We start from the raw sequence: 23,995 nt of genomic DNA, 5'->3' as shown, positions 1-23,995 counted from the left end.
CAGTAATTTCATATCCAGCCAAACTAAGCTTCATAGGCAAAGAAAAAGCAAAATCCTTTCCAGACAAGCAAATGCTAAGGGAATTAGTTACCACCAGACCTCCTTTAAAAGAGATCCTTAAGGGAGTGCTAAACATAAAAAACAAGAGACTGTTACCCAACACCATAAAAACACACTTAAGTACATAGAACATTGACACTATGAAGTAATTACACAATCAACTCTACATAACAACCAGCTAACAACATGATGACAGGATCAAATATGCACATAATCAATATTAACCTTAAATGTACATGGACTAAATGCCCCACTTAAAAGGCAAAGAGTGTCAAGTTAGATAAGAAGCAAGAAGCAAGACCCAACTGTATGCTGTCTTCATTAGGTTAATCTCACATGCAATGATACCCAAAGGATCAAAGTAAAGAGATGAAGAAAAATCTATCAAGCAAATGGAAAACAAACAAAAGCAGAGGTTGCTATTTTTATTTTAGACAAAATAGACTTTGAATCAACAATGATAATAAAGGACAAAGAAGGGCATTACATAATGATAAAGAATTCAATTCAACCAGAAGATTCAAATGTCCTAAATATATACATACCCAACACTGCAGCACACAGATTCATAAAACAAGTTCTTAGAGAACTACGAAGTGACTTAGATGACCACACAATAATAATGAGAGACTTCAACACCCTACTGACAGTATTGGACAGATCACTGAAGCAGAACACTAATAGAGCTATTCACACCTAAACTTGACACTTGACCAAATAGATCTAACAGACATCTACAGAACATTTCACCCAACAACAACAGAATATAAATTCTTTTCAGTTGCACATGGCACATACTCTAAAATAGACCACACACTTTCCCATAAAACAATTCTCAACAATTTTTTTTAAAAAATGAAATAATACCAAGTACATTCTTGGACCACAGCACAATAAAAATATGTCAAGAGGGTCTCTCAAAACCATACAATTACATGTAAATTAAACAACCTGCTCCTGAATGACTTTTGGGTAAGCAGTGAAATTAAGGTAGAAATCAAGAAAATCTTTGTAACTAGTAAAAACAAAGATGCAATATACCAGAATCTCTGGGACACAGCTATAACAGTGTTGAGAAGGAAATTTATAGTGCTAAATGCCCACATCAAAAAGTTAGAAAGATCTTAAATTAACAACCTAACATCATACCCAGAGGAATTAGAACAAGAACAACCAGTTCCAAAGCTAGCAGAAGAAAAAAAAATAACTAAAATGAGAGCTGAACTGAACAAAATGGGGTGAGAAAAACCACACAAAAGAGCAAAGGCAAAAATTGGTTCTTTGAAAGAATAAATGAGATTGATACACTGTTAGCTAAACAAAGAAAGAAAGAAGACACAAATAAACACAATAAGAAATGACAAAGAGGATATTACCACTGACCCCACAGAAACAGAAAAAACCCTCAGAGACTATTAAGAACGCCTCTATGCACAGAAACTAGAATACCTAGAAGAAATGGATATATTACTGAAAACATACAACTTTTCAAGATTGAACCAGGAAGAAATTGAAACTCTGAACAAATCAAGTTCCAAAACTGAATATGTCATAAATATGTCATAATATGTCAACCAACAAGAAAAAGCCCAGGACCCAATGAATTCACAGATGTATAAAGAAGAGCTGGGCCAGGTGTGGTGACTCACGCCTATAATCTCAAAACTTTGGGAGGTCAAGGCAGGCAGATCATTTGAGCTCAGGAGTTTGAGACTAGCCTGGACAACATGATAAAACTCCCTCTCTACAAAAAGTACTAAAATTAGCCAGGTGTGGTGGTGTACACCTATAGTCCCAGCTACTTGGGAGGCTGAGGTGGGAGACTCACCTATGCCTAGGAGATTGAGGCAGCAGTGAGCTGTGATTGCACTATAGCACTCCAGCTTGGGTAATAGAGTGAGACCCTGTATCAGGAGAAAAAAAAGTAGCTGGTACCAGTATTATTGAAACTATTTCAAAACATCAAGGAGGAGGGACACCTCCCTAGTTCATTCTTTGAGGCAGCATCATTCTGATACCAAAACCTGGAAGACACTATTAACAAAGAAAAATTGGGGCCAGTATCTCTGATTAACATAGACACCAAAATCCTTGACAAAATGCTAGCAAGCCAAATCCAGCAGCACATAAAAAAGCTAATTCACCATGATCAAGTGCGCTTTATTCTTGGGATGCAAGGTTGGTTCAACATCTGCAAATCAATAAATGTGATTCATCACAAAAGCAGAAATAAAACCAAAAATCAAATGATTATCTCAATAGATACAGAAAAGGTTTTCAAAAATTCAACATCACCTTCATGTTAAAAAGCCTCAACAAACTAGGCATTGAAGAAACATACCTCAAAATAATAAGAGCCACACATGACAAACCCACAGCCAACACCATACTGAATGAGCAAAAGCTGAAAGCATTCCTCTTGAGAACCGGAACAAGGCAAGGATACCCCCTCTCACCACTCCTATTCAACATAGTACTGGAAATCCTGGCCAGATAAATCAGGCAAATGAAAGAAAGAAAAGACAAACAAATAGGAAGAGAGAAAGTCAAACTATCTCTCTTCATAGACAATATGACTCTATACCTAGAAATCCCCATAGTCTCTGCCCAAAGGCTCCTAGATCTAATAAACAATTTCAGCAAAGTTTCAGGATGAAAAATCAATGTACTAAAATCAGTAGCATTTCTATATATGTATAACGTCCAAACTGAGAGCCAAAGCAAGAATACAATCCCAGTTACAATGCTACAAAAAGAATAAAACATTTAGGAATAGACCTAACATGGAGGTGAAAGATCTCTATAAGAAGAATTACAAAACACTGCTCAAAGAAATCAGAGACAACACAAACAAACAAAAAAAAAAAGCACTCTATGTTAATGGATAGGAAGAATGAATATCGTCAAAATAATCCTACTGCCAAAGCAATTTACAGATTCAATGCTATTCAATGCTATCAAACTGCCAACAACATTTTTCACAGAATTTTAAAAAACTATTCTAAAATTCATATGGAATCAATAAAGAGTCCAAATAGACAAAGCAATTCTAAGCAAAAAGAACAAAATCAGAAGCATAACACTACCTGACTTCAAGCTATACTACAAGGTTACAGTAACCAAAACAGCATGGCACTGATACAAAAACAGACAAATGCAGAAGATTAAAACTGGAACTCTTCCTTTTACCATATACAAAAATCAACTCAAGATAAAGACTTAACTCATTTCTCATCTAGAAAAAAAAGGTCAATTTCCTGCCAGTGCTCACTTAATTTTACATAAACACGCTCTGTGAGGCTAAAGCAAATCTGACTGATATTCAATGTGAAAATAAAATATAAAAACTGTCCTTAGAGTTATTTCTAAGCAGAACTAACATCCAAATCATGTGAATCATCTGAATTATCTATTGCAGAAAAATCAGATTCATCAAATGAACCTTTGGCCAACAATTATTTGAGAATGATGTTAACCTCATGCATAGGAATGCTACATTTTCTAGGATTTGACCTTCTCAGCAATCAAGAATAACTATATTTTGTAGATGGAAATACTACTAACAACAGAATGTTATAAATAGAATGATTTTTTTTTCCCCAAAGTCAATATACTACAGCAATGTGAAAATAATAATAAAAGTGAGATATTTCATGGCAAAGCTATCTCAGAGTAAACTGCAGCTGCAAACACTGCCAGTATTCTTGGCACAAACAGAAAAAAAAAAAAAGGTTAAATGTAAAACCTAAAATTATAAAAACTCTTGGAAAAAAACCTAGGAAATAGCATTCAGGACATAGGCCCCAACAAAGAGTTCATGATGATGATGCCAAAAGCAATTGCAACATAAAACAAAAATTGACAAAGAGGACCTAATTAAACTAAAGAACTTCGGCACAACAAAAGAACTGTCAATAAAGAGTCAACCTAGAAAATGGAAGAAAATATTTGCAAACTGTACATCTGACAAAGGGTTAATAACCAGAATCTATAAAGAACTTAAACAAATTTACAAGCAAAAAACAACCCCATTAAAAAATAGGCAAAGATACTTCTCAGAAGACATACATGTAGCCAACAAGGATATGAAAAAAATACTCAACTTTGCTAATAATTAAAGAAATGCAAATCAAAACTACAATGAGATACCATCTTACACCAGTCAGAATGGCTATTATTTGAAAGTCAAAAAAAAAAAAAAAAATCACCAGATGCTGGCAAGGTTGCAGAGAAAAGGGAATGGTTATAAACTGCTGGTGGGAATGTAAGTTAGTTCAGCCACTATCGAAAATAGTTGGGAGATTTTTCAAAGAACATAAAACAGAACTGCATTAGACCCAGCAATTCCAATATTGGAATTGAAAGAATATAAATTATTCTACCATAAAGACAAACACAAGCATATGTTCATCACAGCACTGTTCACAATAGCAAAGACATGGAATCAACCTAAATGTCCATCAGCAGTGGACTAGATAAAGAAAATGTTGTACATATACACCATGGAATACTATGCAGCCATAAAAAATACAATCACATCCTTCACAGCAACATGGTTGCAGCTGGAAGCCATTAGCCTAAGCAAATTAATGTAGAAACAGAAAGCCAAACACTGCATGTTCTCACTTATAAGTGGGAGTTAGGCTGAGCACAGTGGTCCATGCCTGAATCCCAGCACTTTGGGAGGCCAAGGTAGGCAGATCATGTGAGGCCAGGAGTTCGAGACCTGCCTGACCAACATGGTGAACCCCCATCTCTACTAAAAATACAAAAATTAGCTGGGCGTGGTGGTGCAAACTGGTAATCCCAGCTACTCAGGAGGCTGATTCATGAGAATCACTTGAACCCAGTGGGTGGCGGTTGCAATGAGCTGAGACTGCACCACTGCACTCCAGCCTGAGTGACAGAGTAAGACTCTGTTCCAAAAAATAAAGTAAAAATTAAAAAATAAATGAGTGCATATGGATACAAATAAGGGAACAATAGACACTGGGGCCTACTCAAAGGTAGAGGGTGAGGATCAAATACTACCTGTTGAGTACTATGTTTATTACCTTGGCAATGAAATAATCTGTATATCAAACCCCTGTGACATTCAATTTACCCATGCAACAAACATGCACATATACCCTTGAACCTAAAAGTTGGAAAGAAAAAATATTAACATTTCCACCAAAGTCTTACCAGAATTTGAGCCATCACATGGTAACAAAGGTGGGAAAAAAGAAACCCGAGAAGACCCTTGCCTCCCCATGTAACTCTTGCGACTTTTGTAGGAATAATTCAATTTTATTCTAAACCAGTGTCTAAGAATAAAAAATACCAGAATGTCAGACCCTCAGCATACTCAATAGTCTCCCAAATGTATAATTCAATTTTTGGTAAATGAATATTAGCATGTCAATACAATCCTAATATAAAAATATGGTTCCTTCTTCCATTCAACAAATATTTATCAAGCTTCTTCTATGCATCAGTTATTATTCTAGGTTCCAGATTTATAATGGTAAATAGCACAGATCTGTGCCCTTGTGGAATTTACAATAAACAAATGCATAAAAATGTGTATAACATAATGGCAAGTAGTGATAAAGCATCGTAAAGAAAAATAAAACAGGGAATAGAACATAGCCAGAGAAGGCCTTTCTGAGGTGGTGACATTTAAGGAGAAAGTAAAATGAAGTGAGAATGGAAGCCCTGAAAAAGCATCAGCCATCGAAGAAATAGCAGATGGAACAACCCTGAGGTGAGAACAGCAAGAAATCCAGTGTCAAATCCAGAAATCAAGGAGGGTGATTGAGTGGGAGATGGAAAGGAGCCAGATTATGTAAGCCCTAGAGGCCTGGAAAGGACTCTGAATTTTATTCTAAGAGTAATAGGAAGGTATTAGGACTGTGCCATCCAGTAAGGTGGCCACCAGCCCATGTGGCTGTTGAGCACCTGAAAAATGGCTAAACTGAGATGTGCTGTAAGTGTCAAATACACCCAAGATTTTGATGACTTAGTATGAAAAGAGAAATATTAGATACATCAGTGACATTTTGTTATATTGATTAACATTGAAATCGTATTTTAGATATACTTATTGGGTAAACTATATTGATCAAATTGGTTTTTCCTGTTTCTCTGTACTTTTTAAAGCCATATGTCTGGTAAAAAGTTTAAAATTATGTTTGTGGCTCATATTATATTTCTACTGGACAGCACTGCATTAGAGGGTCTGAGCAAGAGGTGTGAAGGTTAAAAAAAATTGCCTACGGGGTACTATGCTCATTGCCTGGGTGACGAAATAATTTGTACATCAAACCCCTGCAACTGGCAACTTACCCATGTAACAAACTCTCCCATGTACCCCCTTAAAAGTTATTACTGGGGGCATGGAGCTTATTAAATTATTTCTTTATTATCGTATGTATTTAAATGTTTCTATAATACGAAGTTAAATTTTTCTATAGTATAAACCTTTTAAAAACGTGTAAAAATGGGCTAAAATGATAGAATCGCCCTCCTTTTCCCATACCTGTTTTTAGGTATGGACAAAGGTCTACAGAGTAGGCTTTACTCTACCCCTCTCCTAAGAACACTGAAGCCTGGATTCAGAAATGATCCTGAATCAGTCCTGATTTCAGAGGACTGTTTTTCTGATGGCCCCTTAGAGGACAATTGAATCTTGCCTCTAGAATACAGCTCTTCCTGGAAATAACCTTTCATAACCAGTGCTGCCCAAAGCCCAAGAGGTCAGGAACTAAGGAATTCTATAACTGGAGTAATAGTTGCTGTATCAGTTTGTATTTTCCAACAAATTCTCCAAAAAACAACTCAATGAAGAATGGCAATAGTAAAGAAAGCAACATAAAAATATGTCCTTGGCATGAATAAAAGACAAAGAAAATCCAAACTTCCAATTATCGTAAGTTAAAAAGACAAAAACAAAAACCAAGGAGAAGGAGACCTTGGCACATTACCCTACATGGTCCTGCTGCCCCAAACCTTGGGGTTGGGGGTCGAGGGGCAAGTACTGTTCAGGGAAGACTGCGGGAAAGAGGGAAGAGAGGCAAAGGCCATAGAGGGATCTAAAGTCACAGAAAGAGAAAGTCCTCCCTACATGCAAAAATGCTGAAAAGCATTGTGTTGATCAGAGTGAAATGGAAGAGACTTGTAAGTGTGTGCAGGACTCGAGGTGGCATCTTGGAAAAGCAACTCTTCCAAGAAGAGCTGGATAAATGGGAAGGGAGAATCACCTTCAGAGAACTGCACAGTGCAGACAGAAAAGGTAGGAATGGGAAAGTTAGGACCCTTAAAACAGAAAAATGCACAACTCTTCCTCCCATCAGTGCCCCCATCCCTCACACACAGCCAATCAGCAAAGAAAGCAGCCACACTTTGCTGCACTGACAGCAGAGGGAGCTCTTGAACTAGGAATCTTGTAAACCACCCCAAATTGTAAACCATCCCTATCCACAGAAATAGAGATGCAAGCAATCATTAGGCAAAATATATTATAAAACGAAGATTGAAACAATTCTGTTGATGAAAGTTTCTCCCCACTAAGAGAACTGAGGTTCTGTGGAAGCCTTCATTCAGGAGTCAGGACCATTCTGCTAGGACACCCTGCTCAGGTACATGTTTGTCTATGAGCTCATGGGGCCACAGAAACAACAAATGACAGCTCAGAGGCCAGTCAGAATGTCATACAAGATAGGTGGACATGAATTGCTCTAGGAAAAGTAGTGAAAATAGTAGGATTCAAGATACATTTTAAAGATGCACTAGACTTATTGATAGACTAGCTATGTGGTAAGAGGGGGAAAGTAAGGAATATATCCTACAGTTCTAGTCTGTAACTCTAAAAGAACATAGGTACTATGGGCTGAGATAATACGGGAACTTTGACCCCAGGAGAGGGTGAGAATCAAGAATCTGATAACGTTAAGTTTCAGCTAGCTTCTAAATGTATCCTATAAATGTCATCATTTTAATGCTATTATAAATTGTATTTTTCTTTAATTTCAATTTCTAATGTTTTAGTTCTAATGTTTTGAATTACAGTTCATTTGTGTATATTGATTTTGCATACTACTACCTACTACACTTAGTTCTAGCAAGTTTTTATAGTCACCTTAGGATTTTCTATATAATCATCTGTAAATAAATTATATTTTGTCTTACCTAATTCATATGCTTTTTATTTCTTTTTCTTGCCTTACTGCTCTCACTACAATATTGAATTGGAGTACTAAGAATGCACTTATTGTCTTGTTTCCTACCTTCAAGGGGAAAACAGTCATTGTAATGTTAGCTGTAGATTTTGTGTCAATACCCTGTATCAGGTTGAGCAAGTTTCATTCTGTGTCTTTTTGGCGCCTCAAAGAAGCAGAGGCCAAGATGGCAAATACTTGTGAAGGATAGAGGAGGAGGAAGTGGAGTAGTCAGCAGAGACATCATATCTGCTGCTGTGAAAAAAGGGCAGGAAGTCTCAGTGGCCAACCAGGTGGTATGAACCTGGCCTTCATTCTTGAGGGCTCTGGGCCTAACTATACCTCTCTTGGGTTGGGATTGCTAACCATGTCCATTCACAGTTATAACAGGGGAAGGGAGGTTCTCAAGTGCATCACCTGACCTCCATATTTTCTATCCTTTTCCCATTTTTTTAAAGGCAGCCTTAAGTCTTTCTGTTGATTAGTGTCTATTATCCCTGCCAAAAGAATAGTACCTCTTTTTGCTGCTATTCCCTGAATACTGGAAGTCTAGAATATCCTGGGGACAACTGTAAGTCTTAGTTTGATGTGACTTTTGCTGTGTCACCTGGTAAAAATGCACCCTCTTTAGGTATTAGAATCCTGAAGAACCCAGAGATGCAGGGATGGAAACCACAAAATCCCAGTAGGTAAATCAGGTTGAACATTCAGAGATAGGAATAATTGGATTGGTCTTGGAAGTAGGAGGTTATGCTCTTGAGACCATGCATAGCCTCCATTTCTGCCACCATGGGCACTGCTACTGCTCCAATTATGCTAGTTCAAGGTAGGCCAATATTCAAAACTGCTTAATGCCGACTGGTTAAGCCATTTTAACTACCGACTGAGTCTTTTTTGTCAATGTATAATACAAAACCCTCACACTTCAGGTCCACTCCCATATGTTCATCAACATGCCTTTATCCTAGACCCCTTATCTTCCAAACTTTCCTTTCCAGGTCCCTGACCAGATGGCAAGGCCATTGGTTACTGTTCATGAATACGAATACATTATCACCTTGGGCCATGTCTCCTTCCATAAAGTGAATGCCAGCTGCATGACTCATAGCTCTGTCCACTGAGGTTTCTTCTTTTCACTGTCCTTCAAGGCCACCCCCAAATGTGGCTATAATGCAGCTTTCAACCATGTTTAGTTGTTCCCCATACTTAGCTGTAATCCAAGCTCAGGCTTTTCCGTCCTACAGCTAAACCCCATAGGGCTATAGTTGCAATCTGGGGAAGGAGCTGTGTGCTGGGTGACATAGGGATCTGGGCTATCTGCTCCTGGTCAGCTTATTTGTACCCTTTGGTCATATTTGAGCTTTCTCAGATGTACCATTTTCATCTTATGATGAACTACTGATGGGTATGTCAGACATTATCACTTGGTGGTTCAACATATCCCAGATGATAATAAACACCTAGTTACTTAATGTCCCATGGTAAAGTGTTTCTGGCATGTTACTTGACTCCCAGGTTTAGAGACATAACACTTGACCAGGAGGCATAGAGTTGGAATGTCCTCTCTACTTCTCAATTTTCTGAAATAATTTGTATGGTATTAGTAGTTCTTCCTTGAATATTTGAGAAAATTCACCAGTGGAGCCAACTTGGCCTGAAGATTACATTGTTACAAATTTTTTCCTTATAAATTTATATATATATATATATATATATATACACACACACACACACACACACACATACATATATATATATATATATTACATTAGTATTTTCTATTATTTCTTGTATACGTTTATAATTTAGAAATGTCTTTCAAGAAATTTGCCCATTTCATCCAAGACACTGAATTTATTGTCAAAAAGTTGGGAATAATATTCCCTTATTTTCTTTTTAGTTAATGTTAGCTCCGTAATGATGCTTCCCCTTTCATTCCTCATATAGATAACTTGTTTTTTCTCTCTTTTCCTTTAGCATTTATGTATGTCTCAATTTGGTAAGGTTTTCTTTCCTCTTTAACATATCTTGCAGAGCAAGTCTACTGATAACAAATCATCTCAGCTTTTGTTTAATTCAAAGCTGTTTTTTCTTCATTTAAAAAAAAAAAGCCCAAAATAACTATAGAATTCTAACTTGACAAGTTCTTTCAGGACTTTAAAGATATTATCCCATTGTCTTTTGACTGACATAACTTGTGAAAGGAAGTCTGCAGTAATTTATGTCTTTGTTCATCTACATGCAGTGCACCATTTTTTCTCCTCAATATTTTAAAATTTTCTGTGTTTTTGCTTTTTAGAAGTTTGATTATGATGTGTCTTAATGTGTTTTTCTTTATGTTTATACTGTATCCTGGATCTATAGATTGATAATTTTTATCAAATTCTAGAAATATTTGACTGTTATTCCTACAAGTTTTTTTCTGTGCTTCTCTCCTTTTCTGCTTAGACTCCAACTATATTTATTTTAGATTATTTAATATTGTCATATCACTGAGACTCTAAGGCTTTTTTCTGAGTCTTTTAAAAAAATACCTGTATGTCATTTTGGATAAGTCTACTACTATGTCTTCAAATGTATCTTTCTTTTATTCAACATTGTTTAATCTGCCATTAATGCCATCCAGAGAATTTTTCATTTCAGATATTGTGATTTTTCATGACTAGAAGTTCTACATGATCATTTTTATATTGTCAATTCCTTTCCTCACCATGAAACTTTTTAGAATAGCTGTTTTAATGTACACATCTCCTAATATCATCCCCACTATCATTTCTGAGCTGGTTTCTACTGAAAGCTTTTTGTCCTGGTTATGGGCCAGATTTTCCTACTTCTTGAGATATGTAATATTTTTATTAATACTAGACATTGTGAATTTTATCTTGTTAGTACCTGAATTTCATTATCTATCTTTAAAAAGTATTAGGCTGTGTTTCGTTAGACAGTTAAGTTGCCTATGAATAAAGCAAATTCTTTCAAGGCGTGTTAAGCATTTGTTAGGTAGGCCTACAGCAGCCTTTTTTTCCAGGGGAATTTTCACCTCTACTATGAAGACATAACCTTCTGGTATCTCAATTACTATATTCTTGTGTATTCAACAAGGGTTCTTCACTCTGACTACTGAAAGCTTGACCATTTCTTGGAAGACTTCTATTAACTTAGAAACCATTCAGTTCCCTGTTCAGTCTTTGATCAAATGAAGTTTAACCTTATTTGTGCATGCTTTAGTATTTGGTAAAAACTCAATGCTATCCATAAGTACATTTCTAGAGTTCTTTTTCTTTATAGCTCCTTCCTTTCTGAAACCCTGCTTTATAAATTCCAAATCCCTCAGCTACCCTGAACACCAATCTCTGTTTGCCAAGACTTAGAGAAATCAAAGCCATGACAGTCTACTTGGGATCTCCTTCCTGTTCCTCCAAGTGAAAAGCTAGGATAATTCCAAGGCAGATGCAATTATTTCTCTTCTTGTTGGAATCACAAACTATGCTCCCTATTTTCAAAAACTTAAAAACATCTGCTCCATATCTTTGTCCAGTTCTTTTGCTGTTTAAGGTAGAAAGTAAATTTATCCATGTTACTCCATCATGACCAGTTGTAAAAATTGGTCTGCTGGGCAGTTAAATATTTGAGTCTGACTCTAACCCTGAGCACAGAGAAGCCTAACATGAAGCTATAAATTTGAAAGTCATATAGTACAAATGTTTCTCCAGAACTTATTACGTTGTCTGGAGATAACACTCCTTTTAACCCAGGGCAGCTAGCCCTACCCAACAGTAGCCCCCTTCATTTTTCACAGTATGAATTGTTTAAATCTATTTCCATCTGTGCTACTAGAGAGAGAGAGAAGAGAGAATAAAGAGAAAAACTGAGCCCTAAGGAATTTTAATATTTAGAGATGGATTACAGGGAAGGGAAATTGACAAAGGAAATTGAGAATTGCCTACGGAGTAGGAGAAAACTAGGAGAGTGTATTATATTGAAAACCAAATGACGAAGATGTTTCAGAGGGCTGGGGTGATTAAATGCTTTTAGAGGTTAAGTCAGATGAAAAATGAGAATCTGCCACTGGTTTAGGCAAGATGGAACTAGCATAAATATTTTCAGTGACATGGTGAGGAAAGGGAGGTGAGAAAACAGAGACAAGTACAAGTTTTGCTGTCGAGGAAGCAAAGAAAATACCTGGAGAAGAATATAAGGAGTAGAAAAGGTTTTTGTAAAAACAGGCATTCTTTACAGAAAACATCTTATTTACTTCTTTAATAAGAGGTGCTAATATTGTCACAATACCTCTGTTGTACCTATAATTTTTCCCATTCATATATTTGTTAATCTCCTTTTCTACATTCAGTTGATCATCATTATTCTCAGCGTCCATATTTACACATTTGCCTATTTACTAAAATTTATTTGAAATCCCAAAATTAAACCTCATGAAACTTTTGCCGTGACTCATAGACAAAAACAGAGTGGGAAAATATTTGAGTTGTCCAAAGTGCATATTCCTAGCTGAGGTGAACAGGGCTACACTCTGCCTTCTTGTTTCAGCTCTGATACCATCAACGAGTGTCTTTTTTCACAATCTACTTGGTTCCACATGTGCTTTTTTTTTTTTTTTTTTTTTTTTTTTTTTTGTGTGTGTGATTTAAAATGTTCTTCAAGTAATGCTGAAGTGCTGTCTAATGTTCCTAAGAACAAGAAAGCTAGGAAATGCCTTATGGAGAGAATATATAAGTTTGAGAAGCTTTGTTCAGATGTGAGTTATGGTGCTGTTGGTCATGAATTCAATATGAATCAACAATATATATTAAATAAGATGTCTTTAAACAGAAACACACATATAACAAGGTAATGTGTCAACTGGTTGACAAAAATGTTTTGCCTGGAGGGCTCGCAAGGCTCTAAGCTGGTATTCCCCTTGGGAGCAATAATTCAGTTGTTTGGTAGCTCAGTGTTCCTAGTGACTTTATAGAACATAATTATCACAAATTAATGAGATTTGAGATTCAACTGTATAATTTTTTACAAAAAGAAAGTATGGTACAATAGAAAAGGCACTAGACCCAAAATTTTGAGATCTTGGTTCTAGTTCTAACTCCTTCCCTATCTAGCTGTGTGTCCTTTAGCAAGCCTTCGGGCCTCACTTGGTTTCTTTATGAATGTAACTCTTTAAATTAGATTACTGCTAAGGCCCCTGAAATTGTAGCATTCTATGAACTTGAATCATCCGTAAGGGAAATTCTCAAAAATAGCCTTTTCCCGAGAAAGTCTCCTCTTTGCTTTAGCACAAACCATCCTGCTCCATATGAGGAATTAGGGTGGCAATAATGACCTTACAATAAGATAAGAAGTGAGCACTATGTTCTATAGAGTGCCACAGAGATTAAGTAAAATGCACTGATTTTTTTTTAACCTGGGAAGTTTTCCCAGGAAAAGACTTGCTTATCACTTTGGTAGTCATGTCAAAATAACAGTACATGTCACATTAAGAAATAGATATTAATAAAGAATTTTACAAGAAAACAGCCACAGTAGGCTTCAATAGGGTGCAGCCTTCTGATGACAGCTTTGAATACAGAGTGCTAAAATGCAGCCAGACTGAGCGAGGTGTGGGCACGTTACTAAAAATACAGGAAGAGTACGGTCAGGTGGCAACCTGAATTCACACCCAGGGTTTTTCATATAAGAATCAAAAAGTCATTTACAACTCTTTGCTAAATGATGAGGCTCCGCTGAGTGTAAAGTATACAGACCCATATGTGTAATGACAGAAGGTGACTATCTAATGGGGGTTGTGAGGGGGCAGACAGGGGATTGGAAAATGAATTCTCTGCATAATTTGGCTTTTCTGCTTTACTAGAAAAACATGTATTAATGCTCCCTTGAAAATCAGAAGTAAAATTTCTTCAATCATTTTTTCCTCAGGAGTCTTTGTTACGGGCTTTGATATTGGATTGTTTTGGACCTACCTTATTCTATTATGGTCTTTGGTTCCACAGGGCTATACCATTTTGCAACACTGAGAGTGAGCTTTACCAACTGATCTGTACCAGTCATAGTCCTAATAGGAATAGATGGAAAAATAAAATTAAGATTATTCCAGAAGAGCTTTTAAAGGGACTGTGGAAAAAAGGCTATGGAAAACTAGAAGGGACATTGCAGTTCTCTAGGACAAGTAGCAGCGGAGCTGTCACCACACACGGCTGGAAGCAACCAAAGGGATGGGCTTCCAATTCCTGGATTTCCACAACTTGGAATTAGAGAATCATGATGAGAAGGTCACGTTGAGAGGAGCAGTGATGTTTGATCAATCCTCAGCCAGTCCAAGAAAAGTCTACAGGAAGAGAACTAAAGGAAAATACCTCAACCATCTGTTGGCTTGCCTTTGTTCCCCACTGCCCAACCAGAAGCCAGACAATAAGATGCCCAATGATGTAGACCAGATAGGAGGCGCCAAAAAACTTCTATACAGATGTAGAGATAAAAGTACCCCTATCTTCAAGGTAGAGGTACTCTGAATGCACATATCGGTCAAAAAAAAAAAAAAAAAAACGACCAAAAATAAAAACCAATACCCAGCCAAAGCTAAAAATCATCATAATAGAATAAACTTCAGGTTTACAAGAACAAATCTAAAATTTTATTCAAAATTGATTAATTTTCAAATTTAGTGTTAGTCAAATTTTAATAGGGCAAGACAGACAATTTTTTTTTAGAACGCTCAGCTGCTAACTTTCTCCTGCTGTCACTGCACCATTTGGGATATTAAATAGACACTAACTTCAACTGGCACTTTTAATAATATCACTAATCTTTTTATATGCGAAGATATATAGTTCAGAAAAATATTTTGAGTAGCATGTTTGCTAGAAGAAGCCTTCTACCTAGAATGTACTACTGTTCAATTCTCCAGCTTCGAAAACCAAAAATGGTTAGCAAACTATAAGAATCATTTTAATAACTTTAAAAAATATATAATTTCTGAATGAGACCAGGGCTGCCATAACAAAGTATCATAAGCTAGATGGCTTCAGTCAACACAAATGTAGTCTCTCCTGGCTCTGGCAGCCAGAAGCCTGATATAAGACAGCAAAAGGGCCCCACTGTCTCTGAGTCTGGGGAGGATCCATCCTTGCCTCTTCCCAGCTGCTGGTGGCTGCTGCCAAGCCTTGGCGTTTTTTGACTTGCAGCTGTGTCACTCCAACCGCTGCCTCTGTCATCACATGGCATTCTCCCCTCCATGTGTCTGTGACTTCACATTGTCTTCGTCTAAGGACACCAAGTCATACCATATAAAGGGCTCACCCTACTGCAGTATGACCTCACCTTCACTTCTTCCAACTGCCAAGACGTGACATCCAAATAAGGTCACATTCTGAGGCACTGAGGGTTAGGACTTCAAAGTATCTTTTTTGGGGACACAATTAAACCTATAACAGTTTCCATAGATTCAAAATAATAGAAAACTGCTTCTGAAATCATTCTGTAATGTAGTTTTGCAGTTTAGCGAGAACTAATTTGTTTCGAATTCCTCATTTTTTTTATTACATTTTTTTCTACTGTATTAGGTCCAGATCTTAAAGTTAATTTGCCATGAATGCTATTCTACTTTATTTAGGAGATTTCCTTCCTATAAATGCTTAAATTTATAGGACTGCTAGTCAAGATGGAATAACAGAGACCATATTTATCCTACTGCATGAGAACCTAAAACACCAGACAAAACAAATGAAACTTTTTTTTTTTAAGACATTGGACATCAAGGAACAAAGGACAATGACCTTTGAGAAATGGGAAACAAACAAGGTGAGGCCGCAATCCTCTAAGCTTACAATTTGGGAGAGCTTCCCAGACATGGCTCAGGAAATGGGAAGCCAGGCAGGGCAAACCAAAGATCTGCCTGAGTTGAGAAGAAAGAACTGGGGATTTCCTAGCTGAAACAGCATCTCTAATAGTCATATTAACTCTCAACTGAGTTTCTTGTTTCAGTATTTTAAAGTTCTTAATAATTATTTTTAATCCATAAAACTGGTATTCTGACAATCACTATCAATTGTTAGTGTGCCATGTTAGTCTTAAAATATTTGCACATTTATACTATAATAGAATTTCAGAAGGTAAAGAATTTTTTTTCTTACTAAAAGTTATACCCAAGATGCTTAGCTATATTTGAAAGTAAGGATCTAGATATTAACAATAATCTGAACAATATGCCTTGCTTCTAATACCATTATTGGACCCATTTTATATTAAAACTTATTCAAGCACATAATCGAACATGCACAAGTTCAGGGATGCCAGAAATCACGACGAAGTCTCACTTATTTTGACTTACAGTGGCTGAAACCAAAACCTAATGGCAAAATTGGGTCAAATACCAAGATAAAAGCCAAAGTATAGTATGTCCCATAAAAAGGGAACGCAAATCAGATCGGCTTTGTATGTCAGAAGAACTTGATTCTAAAAGTCAACAGAGCCATGCTTTCAAAAGTCTGAAGGAAAACTATTTTGAATTTAGAATTCTATGAAATTCAGACTAGTGATTTTGAGGACAAAATACCGACATGTTTATGTACACAATGATGCAAATGATCTCATGCCTACTTTCTGAAAACAATAAGGATAAGCTCCAGCAATGCAGAAAGAATCTAAAAAAGGTAAAGACATGAGAGTCAAAAAACAGTGAAAAACTCAGGGAATCAATGCAAAAATAAGTCCAAGATGACAGCTGAGAATCTGACTAAAAAAAAAAAAAATACGTCCAAAATTAACCATCAACAATGTTTATCTCCTATTAACATGCGTCATGAATAAACTATTAAAGATAAGTCTGGTGACAGAATAAGATATAAATGCTACAAATTATAACAGGGTAAAAGTTAATAGCAAAACAAAGAGAAGCTGGGGGAAGAAAGCAGAGGAAGCAAAGGAGAGATGAAGGCAAGCATGGGAGGTTAATTTCTTTTTTTTTTTTTTTTTTTTTTCATTTTATTTTACTTTAGGTTCTGGGGTACATGCACAGGTCATGCAGGGTTGTTGCATAGGTGCATACATAACCAGGTGGTTTGCTGCCTCTATTCCCCCTTTGACTATATCTGGCATTTCTCCCCATATTATCCCTCCCCACTCCCTGCTGTCCCTCCCCCAGCCCCTCCCAACTGCCCCCAGTGTGTGATGCTCCTCTCCCTGAGTCCACATGTTCTCATTGTTCAAAGCCTGCCTATGAGTGAGAGCATGTGGTGTTTGGTTTTCTGTTCTTGTGTCAGGAGGTTAATTTCTTAAAGATGGTCTAGTCACCATCAACGCCTACATGTAGATTATATTCTCCTTTTTTCTAAATGGATGTTCCCAAGTTGATAGTGAAAAGAAACTCCCCAGGCAAAACAAAGCTTGGCTGAGAAGCACTGGGAAGTCAGCTGTGGCCCAGGAATGGTGGGGGGGCTGCAGAGGATGTGACCACCAGAGGAAAGGGAGGGTCACAGGTAAGGGATGGGCAGGCTTTGCTTGTACAGGGACGGCAGAGGAGAAACACAGACATTGCAATCCTGTTAAAGCTGCCACACCAGCCCTGGGTGCCTGCCATCAAACTTTTCATAATTCAAATAATAAAAACATTTCTACTTTGTTTGAGCCACCGTTATTTTGTCTTATATATATGCAACAAACTTAATTCCATCCCAAATCTCATCTTGAATTATAGCTCTCATAATCCCCATGTGTCATGGGAGAGACCCAGTGGGAGGGAATTGAATCATGGAGGTTGGCTTTTCCCATGCTGTTTTTGTGATAGTGAATAAGTCTCATGAGATTTGATGGTCCTATTAAAGGGCAGTTCCCCTGCACATGATCTCTTGCCTACTACCATGTAAGATGTGCCTTTGGTCCTCCTTTGCTTTCTCCCATGATTGTGGGGCCTCTCCCAGCCCTGTGGAACTGTAAGTCCATTAAACGTCTTTTTCTTTATAAATTACCCAGTCTCAGGTATTTCTTTATAGCAGTATGAAAATGGACTAATACAACATAACACACAATAAATTATCCATTTAATCATCCCTACAAAGGATAGCAACCCTATTAGATGCAGAGTATCATTACCTTTACAGATGAGGAAACTGATACACAGAGAGTGTAAGTTACTTGTCCAAAGAAACATAGCTTATAAGAGGGAGAGCCAATGGGACAAGAATAATGGAGGAGGAGAAAAGGGCTGGTAAAATGGCTATTAGAATAAGGATATAGGAACAGGCCCCCAGAGCAGCAGATTAATCCTCAGATTAATCCTGTCCTGAAAATATGCTATCTTTACATTTTCTTTATATTTCATCCAATGAGCATATCAGTCCTAAATTACCCGGTAAGTTATTTGGAAACTTATTCTGCATGTGAAAACAGGATCCTGAACTCTACTGTCTCTAGTTTAAAAAAAAAAAAAAAAAAAAAAATGGAACACAAATAGCAGATTTTAGAGAGCAAAAAACAGTAGCTTTAGCATATTCTGAGTGACAGTTCTCTTTAATGCAAGATTGAGCAGCACTCTTTCTGTTTTCACTGTCCTTTCAAAAATGTATTAATTTTCTTGCTTTACTAAGTATAAGGAAGTGCAAATTTTATTTGGCAAATGATAATCTGGAAATTGCTTCAGGCCATTACACCGAATGAAACAGTCAGTTTAGAAATGAAGAGGTCTGTGTTCTAGGTCCAGCTCAGCCCTGATGAGCTCGAGATTTTAGACATTACAAATTACATCTGGCTCCCTGTATCCTCATTTATTCAAAAAGGCGGTTGGACTTTAGGTAGTTCTTGGACGACATTTACCAAGGCCTTTTTTAGCCCCAATTCTCAATGATTCTGAGAGTAATTTTATCATCTGTACATGAAGAAAATGTGAAAGGCATATCCTGAAAGGTGTTTTACGCCTTTTTAACACCTTGTGATGAAATTGTTTAATTGATTCCATTACCCTGCCCCACTCCCTGACAAAACAATGAAACGTAGTAAAAACACTGCAGATTAATGTAGGCTTCTGATTATTTAGGAGCTGCTTAAATAGGATTTTACTATAACGCTATTTACAATGAAGCCTGGGAAAATTGGTGGGCTTAGGGTTATAGCCTTAATAATTTATCTTTATAGATTTAACCTAAAACAACAGGCAAAGGACAAATAAAATTAGCAGTTTCCTGGATAATTCCCGGATAATGTAAGTGTTAAATCCTTTTGGGAAAAAAACACAAGTTAGTAGCTCTGGTTCAAAAGAGACATAGATGGGAAATGGCTAAGGTTACTCTGACTCTAATTAAGAGCTTGGCAAAGTTCTGACTCCGTAGCCTGACACACTCTGGGCTGTTCTGCTTCGTTTCTTGGAGTGTTAGGTGTCAGAGTAACTAATGTCTTTCTTTGTGGGCAATCTCTCCCAGATGGAACTTTGCCAAAAATCTAGAAATAGGCAAAAAGGAAAAAAAAAACGGTCTCAGGAGCCCAAACAGCAACAGAGAATATGAACATGGCTTATGTCTTTAATACAATCTCTTTCATTCATGCAAGTGCCTCCTTTTAGATTTAGAAGCTACAGAAGATATTGCCATGTCAGGCATCAGAGAAATGACCATCCATGCAGTCTGTATCACTGACACTTCAGCTTCCCATCAACACAAGGATGTCTTTTTATAAAGTCATTTTCACATTTGTACGTTGGTTCAGTACTTAGTAATGTTCATGTTCATCCTTATTCTGTACCTTTGCCTCCCAAACTTCCCTCCTTATGTTTCTTTGTTGTTTATTAACTTTCCCCAATGTTTCTTTAGAATTGCTCAGCAGCACGGGACACTCCCGGCAGCAAATGCCTACATTACAAGGGAGAGATTTTTTTTGCCTCCTTACGCCTGGCAAGGCCTCTGCTGTTTTCATTTCATAGAAAAATATACAACAAACAAGGACTACGTCCAAGTCTTCATAAAAGCCCCTCTCCACTAAGAGGGAACTTGAGGCTTAGTGGTCATGGAGGCCACAACTGATCTGCACGGGCTCCCTCCCACAAGACAATGAGGGCGAGCAGGGCAGGGCTTGACAATGCTATTCCAGGGGGCATCTTCACTTCCAGGGCTTGACAGATTAAACTCACATTACTACTTCCAGCACTTGTCATCAACTGTGTATAAATATCCTTGCCCAGTGATTTTTGAAGAACAAGATCCCAATCGCAAATGTACCCAAAAGATGCACAATGAACTCTCTAACATGCTACTTATGGAATAACAAAGGCAGCAGCAACACTGTCATCCCTGGATTCACTGCTTTAAAAACAAGAAAAGAAATCCTGCAAAATGGCCCCAAAATTTAATTTTTTTTTTTTTTTTTTTTGAGACGGAGGTTCACTGTTGCTGCCCAGGCTGGAGTGCAATGGCTCAATCTCAGCTCACCGCAACCTCCACCTCCCTGGTTCAGCGATTCTCCTGCCTCAGCCTCCTCAGTAGCTGGGATTATAGACATGTGCCACCATGCCTGGCTAATTTTGTATTTTTAGTAGAGACAGGGTTTCTCCATGTTGGTCAGGCTCATCTCAAACTCCTGAACTTGGGTGATCTGCCAACCTCGGCCTCCCAAAGTGCTGGAATTACAGGGGTGAGCCAACATGCCAGCCAAAAATTTCTTTATAGATTTAGGGGTACAAGTGTAGATTTCTTACATGAATATATTATGTAGTGGTAAATTCTGGGTTTCTAGTGTGCCCCTTGCCCAAATAGTGTACCTTGTGCCCAACAGGCAATTTTTCAACCTTACCCCCTGCCCACCTTTCCATCTTTTGTAGTGTCCAATGTCCACTATTCCTCTCTGGATGTCCCTGTGTACCCACTGTTTACCTCCTACTATTTGACTTTCTGTTTTTTAGTTATTTCACTTAGAATAGTAGCCTCTAGTTCCATCCATGTTGCTGCAAAAGACATGATTTCATTCTTTTTAAAAGCTGAGCAGCATTCCATGGCATAAATACACCACGTATGAAATTTATACTATCCCTCACTGATGGACACTTAGGTTGATTCCATATCTTCATTCCTGTGAATAGTGATGCAATTAACATACAAGTGCAGATATCTTTTTGATATGATGATGTTTTCCCTTTGGGTAGACACTCAGTAGTAGGATTGCTGAATCTAATGGTAGTTTTATTTTTAGTTATTTAAGAAATCTCCATATTGTTTGCTGTAAAGATTATACTCATTTACAATCCCCATAACAGTGTATAAGCATTCTCTTTATTCTGCATCCTTACCAACATCTGTTATTTTTTGAACTTTTGACAAAAGCCATCCAGACTGGTGTAAGATAGCATCTTACTGTGGTTTTAATTTGCATTTCTCTGAAGATTACTGATGTTAAGCATTTTTTTTCATGTTTCTTGGCCACTTGGATGTCTTGTTTTCAAAAATGTCTATTTATGTCCTTTGCCTGCTTTTTAATGGGGTTATTTGGTTTAGTTTGGTTTGGTTTTTTCCTTCCTGAGTTGTTTAAGTTCTTTGTAGATTCTGGACTTTAGCCCTATGTCAGATGCATAGTTTGCAAATATTTTTTTCCCATTCTGCAGGTTGTTTATTCTGTTGACTATTTCTTTTGCTGTCCATAAACATTTTAATTACATCTCATTTGTCTATTTTTGGTTTTGCTGCATTTATCTTTGAAGACTTAATCATAAATTCTTTGTCTAGGTCAATGTCCAGAAGGGTTTTTTCTAGGGTTTCTTCTAGTTTTTTTTATATTTTCAGGTCTTATATTTAAGTGTTTACTCCATCTTAATTATTGTATATAGTAAGAGGTATAGGTCCAGTTTCATTCTTTTGCATATGGCAACCCAATTTTCCCAGCACCAGTTATTGAATAAAGTGTTCTTTTTCCAGTGTATATTTTTGTTGACTTTATCAAAGATCAGTTGGGTTATAGGTATGTGGCTTTATTTCTGGGTTCCCATTGATCTATTTGTCTATTTTTATACCAGTACCATGCTGTTTTGATTACTATAGCATTGTAGTATAATTTGAAGTCAGGAAATGTGATACCTTAAACTTTGTTCTTTTTGCTTGGAATCGCTTTGGCTATTCAGACTTTTTTTTAATTCTATATGAATTTTAGGGTTGTTTTCTCTAATTCTGTGAAAAAATGATGGTAGATTACTTTAGGCAGTATGTTTGTCTTTTTTTTTTTTTTTTTTTTTTTTTTTTGAGACAGGATCTCACTCTGTCACCCAGGCTGGAGTGCAGTGGCGTGATCTTGGCTCACTACAGCCTCTGCCTCCTGGGCTCAAACAATTCTCCCACCTTAACCTCCCAAGTAGCTGGAACTACAGGTGTGCACCACAACACCTGGCTAAGTTTTTTGTATTTTTTGTAGATACAGGGGTCTTACCATGTTGCCCAGGCTGGAGTATGTTTATTTTAATAACATCGATTCTTCCAATCCATGAGCATGAAATGTTTTTCTATTTGTTTGTGTCATCTATGATTTCTTTCATCAGTGTTTTGTAGTTCTCCTTGTAGAGATCTTTCACCTCCTAGGTTAAACTTATTTTTATGTATTTTATTTTCTGGTTGCTATTGTAAATGGAATTGCCTTCTTGATTTGATCCTCAGCTAGATTTTTGGTGTATAGAAATGCTGTTGATTTCTATACAAATCTAAGAGGTTTTTGGTGGAGTCTTTAGCGTTTTCTAGGCGTAAGATTACATCATCAACAAACAGGGATAATTTGATTTCCTCTTTTCCAATTTGGATGCCTCTTGTGTTTTTCTCCTGCCTGGTTGCTCTGGTGAGGACTTCCCTCAAAGAATTTTCAATTGTATAACCCTATTGAAGATGTTCTTTAGTTCTTGACTCCCTAAAGTAAAATTAAGCAAGATTGATAAAGAGAAGAGCACTATAGGATAGAACTTGGATTTGGCTGGTGGGTTACTATCTGTATTAGTTTCCTAGGGCTGCCCTAACAAATTACCACAAACTAGGCAGCTCAAAACAGTAGAAATGTATACTCCCGTTGTTCTGGAGACCTTGAAATCAAGGTGTTGGTAAGGCCACGATCCCTCTAAAGCAATAAGAGATCATCCTTCCTTGCCTCTGCCAGCTTCTGTGGCTCCAGATAACCCCAGCCTATGACAGTATAACTCCAATTTCTGCTTTTATCTTCACACAGTCTTTTTTTCTGTGTCCTCTATCCTTCTCTTTTTATATAAGAACACTTGCAATTGGATTTAGGGCAACATAATCCAGGATGATCTCATCTCAAGATGCCTAACTTAATGACATCTGCAAAGACGCTTTTTTTCAAGTAAGGTCACATTCACAGGTTCCAAGTAGACAATTTTTTTTTTTTCTTTTAAGAAGGGATGAGGGTAAGCACCATTCAACCCACTAGATTGTGTAATTTCTGTAATTAAATTGCATCCATTTCAGAAAGTTTTGTACAACACACTATAACAGCAGTAACCTGAATGTCAGTTGAGGTCGTCTTCTTTTTAAGATATAGATCTGATTTTCTAGAATCCTGATTCTATGCCTGGAAAAGTCTAATCCATATCCAGGGTTTCTGCAAATTTCAGAGTGAGGCAAGAGAAAAGGAGAACAAACTATACTGAATAAATACAGTTAATGAATTGTCTGCTGCTTGTCTCTTTCTCATCTTATGTTTTTAATTTTAAATTCTGGGGTACATGTGTAGGATGTGCAGGTTTGTTACATGGGTAAATGTAT

At 37.1% G+C, this 23,995-nt stretch overlaps 1 long non-coding RNA gene across 1 annotated transcript; it reads left to right on the top strand.

Annotated features, from left to right (window-relative positions):
• Window positions 1-5,448: 5,448 nt before the first annotated feature.
• LOC116551981 lies at window positions 5,449-21,652 on the top strand. Its single transcript, XR_004269145.1, has 3 exons — window positions 5,449-5,459; window positions 17,088-17,091; window positions 21,574-21,652. It is a non-coding gene; the product is annotated as an uncharacterized LOC116551981 (long non-coding RNA).
• The last annotated feature ends 2,343 nt before the right edge of the window (window positions 21,653-23,995 follow it).

This window comes from Sapajus apella, unplaced genomic scaffold (assembly GCF_009761245.1).
Source record: "Sapajus apella isolate SASKATOON/1434 unplaced genomic scaffold, GSC_monkey_1.0 scaffold10, whole genome shotgun sequence".
NCBI classification, from domain to species: Eukaryota; Metazoa; Chordata; class Mammalia; order Primates; family Cebidae; genus Sapajus; species Sapajus apella.
This window is presented reverse-complemented; position numbering and strand designations above follow the sequence as displayed.